Consider the following 6,000-nt stretch of genomic DNA (forward strand, 5'->3'; position numbering starts at 1 on the left):
GGGGCTAGCGGAGAAGACGGGTCCAGCGTGTGGCCGGTGGAGTGTGTTGGAGTAGTGATGAGTTCTCTGAGTCCGAGGGTGGCGAGGTTGTCAATTAGGGTGATGGTGTTGGGATCGCTGTTATTCTCCAGGTGAAAGTTCAGGTCGCCGAGGAGGATGTAGTCTGCGGAGGCTAGGGCGTGCCTGCTGACGAGGTCAGCGATGGAGTCGCAGAACTGTGGTCATGGTCCAGGGGGTCTGTAGACGAGAGTGCCTCTGAGGGTGGTGTATGGGTAGGTGTGGATATGGAAGTGCAGATGTTCGGCGGTGCTGAGGGGGTCGTCGGTACTGGTAGTGACCCTGATGGTGTTCTTGTGGATGATGGCTATTCCACCTCTGACTCCGTTGGTGCGATCCCTGCGGGTGATCTTGTAGCCATCCGGAATGGTAATGGCGATGTCTGGGGCCGAGGAGACGTTCATCCAAGTCTCCATCAGGAAGGCGACGTCTGGGGTGGAGGTGTCGAGCAGGTCCCAGAGTTTGACGGCGTGTTTGTGTTCGGAGCGGGTGTTCAGTAGGATGCATCAAAGGTAGTTGCAGGAGGTTTGGCAATTTGGAGGCTGGTGAGGCTGCAGTTCTGGCAGGTGAAGGGTCCCTGGGTGTTCTTAGGGGAGGCCAGGAAGCAGGCATGTGCTCGTCCGGTGTTGAGTGCGTGGAGGGTGCTGGCGGTGTAGAGGCGTTGGTTGCCATGGCGGTCTTGGGGACCAGGGGTCTTGCCGCTGGACACGGTCTGGATGCGGACGGGCGCAGACGGGCTTGCCTTAGGCACGCCTTCGGCGTCCCAGCGGCACGGCCGCGCATCGGCTGCCATATACGGGAAGGTGGGAGGGAGGGGCAGCAGGGGGCATGGAGCCGGGCAGCGAATGGGATGGGAGGGGGCGGGGCCGCAGGGGTGCAGCGGCGGGAAAAGGCAAAAAACGATGTGGAGGGAGGGGGGCAGGGCCGCAGGCAGGACCAAATGGATAAGGAGCAGCGGAGGAAACTGGAATGCGGTGCAGGGGAGTGACCTGCCTGAAGCAGGGTCAAGGGTCGCTCTCCTCAGCACGCATCGGCTGCCATATAAGGGGAAGTGGGATGGAGGGGCAGCAGGGGTGATGGAGCTGGCAGCGAATGGGGTGGGAGGGGGTGGGGCCGCAGGGACGCAGCTGTGGGAAAAGGCAAAAAACAATGTGGAGGGAGGGGGGCAGGGATGCAGCGGTGGGAAAAGGCAAAAAAACGATGTGGAGGGAGGGGGGCGGGACCACAGGGACGCAGAGGCAGGAAACACCAAGGTGGGGAACACCAGGCAGGACCAAATGGATAAGGAGCAGCAGAGGAAACCGGCATGCGGTGCGGGGGAGCGACCTGCAATCGCAATCATCACATTACTGAAGTAATGGTCTGGAGCGTCTGAACCCTCCTTGACACTGTTGCTTATTTAGGTGCAATCAGAGAGCATGTTTTAAGGATTAATTTTACTAAAGCAGAAGCACTTTTTATTTGCATATGCCTTTAGTTATGAGCAACATGTGTGGCTGCTATGTCCAGAAGTTTACATTCTTCTCTTTTCCAAGAGCACGAGCACTTTATCATTTATCAATTTACGTGCATGAGGTGCTGCGTTTAAGTATAAAGATGAAAAAGAGATGGTTATCTATCTATCCATCTATATCTATCTATCTATCCCGTAAAGAACTCACCATTTCCACAGTCTCCTGAGGACAACAACAAAGACTTTAATATTCTACACAAAAACACATATACAGAAATCAAATGCATAATGACCCCATATTAAAAGAAAACATAAGGTATTTTGACAACTCTGTGAATTCATTATTAGTGCCTTCACTGGCAAATTGTTAATAGTGCAGAACTATACCAAACAGGATTACAGAGACCCACAGAGTTCACTGTAATACTTCCACTTAATCTAATATTGTTTCACCCAAGGATTAAAACTAGGGAGCTGTAGTGGGAAACAAAAGGAGAAACACATGAGTCAACCTACTAAATATTGCATTGTTACACGTGTAGCCAAATGCCTAATTGTAAAATAATAAGAAAAGCCTGATTATAAGGCAATATGAAAGTGATCACACCATGCCAATGGAACAACCGCCTCCACGGAATGGAAAGAATTCAGTCATGCCTCTGTCATTGCTTCATTTTTATATCTAAAAATTAATGCACATACTGTGGATTGCATCCCTCTATTTTTATCAATATTCATTATAAAAAGAAGAGGACTCGGGGTAGTTGCAAATGAACGTCAGCTCAAAGACTTCAAAACTTCCAAAGAAACGTAACCGGGTTAGAATAATGAGGGCAATTATTTAGATCTGGCCTGAAATCGGAGAGGGTGTATGTAAAACTAATGCGGGGATCCTTAAGCATCATGTGTGTAAAAAGCAAAGTATGGAAATACGCCTGTCCCAACACTGCTAACAAAGAGAGTGAGGTATCATCACAGAGACATGTACCTGAAAATAAATGGGAGCCAATTACAAGCCGTTTCTATAGAGACATCTTCTTCCTTCGTCAATGCACAAGGTCGGTTCAACACTTACCCGAAACAGATCAGCAAAGAAATGTCATTCAAACTCTTTCCTAGCGTCCATTTTTATGTGCACTCTTATATGAAAAGATGGTTACCACTAATGACAGCGCACTGCATGTGTTTAGGCCATCTCCTACTGTGCTCGTGAGAGTCATATTTGAGTTCGTATTCATCTTAGAACAGCATCACAGGCCAAGCAAATATGCTAGAGAAAAGGGAAGTATCCCACTGCAATTGAGTATTCCTGGGTTTGTATAGAGGTCGAGACACCTGTGCATGTTGTCAAAATTGTTGATACTATTTAACCTTCATTGACGTATGCAAGGTGAATTACCCAGTGTTGAAAATGTGAATTCTCAAACATATCTATGACTACAAATGACAAGTGAACAACCCAACAATTAAGCGATCAGAGTCGAATCATATGTGTTATACCAGACAGGAGTACCACATATTTCGCATGAAGACAAAAAGCATTCCTATAATAGGGACGGGGGAAATTGGGGCAGTCATTCTAAAATCACAATTCCGCAAATCTATTCCAACCAGGATAGGTGGCAGCAGACCAAGGGAGGGGGGTCGTTTTGCATTTCCTTAAAAAGATTGATTATTGTATTTAAAAAATATTACGGAGTATGTTAAGGTAGTATATGTTATAAATCCTTTAGCACTCTCGGATGAATTTAGCTCTCCGTGTAAGCTGATAAGCCATAAGGAGGCAGGAAAGTATATAAATCTTATCCATGAGACTTCAACAGCAAATGAACAGACAAACAGGAAAATCATAAATAAGACAATGTTATACATGAGGAGAGGCATAAGTAAAGTGTCAAGTTATCATCAAATTATATATCTCATCATGTTTGCTTAGCCCCTTTATAGATGTTTGAAGTCTCTCAATAAACCTAGCCTCAAGTCTGAAGATCCTCTGCTGTATCTGACAGCCCTTGGGATCATGTCAGGCCTGGCCAGTGCTATCTTCCGTATATCATTTGGAGTGCGTTGTTATTCAGTAAAGTATTTGACTAATGTTGCACCCACTGTTTTAAAGCATACCCTGGATCTGTGTTGAACTATCTTCACTTACCAACTGAGAACATATGTAACATTTTTGATATTGGAATGTGTAAATCTGCCTTGTTTCTCATGGATATCATTGATTATTAATTCCTTTGTATTATTTGCAAACATATGTACAATGCATTTACTGCAGCGGCAGTGGCCTTTGGCTTTATTTGAGAGAGGTCCATAATTGGTCACACATGTAAAAGTAATATTATGTTCATTTATTTTTTGGCTCCAAAAATGATTCCCCAGGATTTACAATGCCCTTGTAAGTTAATTCCTTACCAATTTGTTTTAGAATAGTGTTATATCCTAGTTCTGGGTGGGAGCGCGAGAAGGTGAGTGTTAGAATGTCTGGTTGTGTGTGCGCGAGGAGATGAATGGAGAATGGTGAACGAGGTGAGAATGTGAGGGGCTGATGGAAAATGACGGTTGCGGAGGTTGGGATGTTTTCTCTACGAAAGAACTGGATTTATGAATAAACGAAGCGAGTCATCTTTGAAGTTGTGTCCTGGTTTTCACATGCCTCGTTCTTACACTGGCGACGAGAGGCTTTTCCCACGCCAACTTCAGAAAGCATCCTGACTTGAGAAGACATATACGGAAGGAAAAGGAGAGGTCAATGAACTTGCGTGAACTGTAACCGTAAGCTGCCTACAAGGCCTTCATGGTTTTCTTTGTTTTCAAACGTGCTTCGTTCGTCTTTCACACTTTTGATTTGAGCGCAGATTGCGCTCTTGAGCTCACTTTACCAAGTCAACCGAAGTGCTTGCTGATGTCAGGGCGATTCTCATGCTGATGCCAGCGCATATCTAGCCCGTTTTTAAAGCAACTTACATGCTTTTAAAAACTCAAATCCTTCAGCGTTTCCCATTTCCAGGATAATTCTGTTTCTTATCGTTGAAAGTCATATGAAGTGCTAATTTCGGAGTTCATTGCCATCACGCAGTTTTTTTTTGCCGTTCCTTCTTGCGTGCCGTCTCTCCTGCGACTGCCTCACAAGGTTGTCAGAAACAAACCTTTTCGTCTAGTTTTACACTAGCTAATTATATATATATATATATAAAAAAAAAAAATTCCCAAACACAATGCAGAATGTTGCTGCTCCACCTTTTTTTCTCTCCACTCCTGGAGATCATCCAATCAAGTGGAGCAAATGGAAGAAGGTATTTGAAAGATATTCTAGAGTTTGTGGTACATCACTTAGTACTGAAAGGAGGACTGCTTTGTTACTTCACTGCCTAGGTACGGAAGGTCAAGAGATTTTCGACCATCTTCCAGATATTCCTGACACTGATTCTATTGCCTTAAATGAATATGAAATTTGTATTAAAAAATTAGACTTACATTATCTACTGAAAATCAGCACAATTTTGGAGAGGTACTATTTCGGTAGGAGACTACAAGTTGAAGGAGAAGCAGTTGAGAATTACTTAACAGACCTGAGACGTTTGGCCTCCTCATGCAAGTTTGGCTCTACTTTGGATGAACGAATTTGTGATCAATTCATGCTAGGATGCAAAATGGATAAAGTACGTGACGAACTATGGTTGTTAGATGATCCACATCTAGATGAGGTCATCCTACTTGCAAAGAGAATTGAACACTCGGTAAAGTGTGTTGATGTCATGAAGAAACAAGAGTACAAGGAAGTGTCTGTAGTGCGGAAAGACAATAGACCCAATAACTCCTTTCAAGGGTCTGCTAACAATAAAAGATGTTTTAGATGTGGCAAAGAAGGACATTTTGCCAATGATAAATCATGTCCGGCTGCTAAAGCTTACTGCTCGTACTGCAAGAAGAAGGGTCATTTTTTTGCGGTATGCAACCAAAGGAAGTTTAAGAAGTCTGTCACCTCCATTGATATTGACCTTGATGAAACTCAGAGGGTTGATGACTTTCAGTGTGGTCAGATTGTTTTACAGATTTCTGACTGCAGAGTTAAGGGTCCAGTAGATTACGTAATAGTGGAAGGGGCAAGAACCTTAATGCTTTTTGACTCTGGCGCCAAAATAACGATAATATCTAATCAACTGTATCAGGAACATCTAGAAGGGAAAGTTCAACTTTTCGAACCTGACATCAGACCATGCGCTTATGGTGGAGAACCCATAGAACTACATGGTTACTTCGTAGGTTTACTGGAATATGCTCAACGATTTGCTACGGGAAGGTGTATGTTTAAAAAAAAGGGGATAGCATAATTAGCTGGTGGCATCAAAAAGATTTGGGAGTGATGCTTGACCCCAACAGTTCTCCTTCTATTGTTCTTAAGGAACTGCCGGGTGTGAGAGAAGTAAATAACACTGAAGTGGTTCCAGATTTCATTTCCACTCTTCGTCAAGACTTCAGAAACCTAT

This window comes from Pleurodeles waltl, chromosome 6, assembly GCF_031143425.1.
Source record: "Pleurodeles waltl isolate 20211129_DDA chromosome 6, aPleWal1.hap1.20221129, whole genome shotgun sequence".
NCBI lineage: Eukaryota > Metazoa > Chordata > Amphibia > Caudata > Salamandridae > Pleurodeles > Pleurodeles waltl.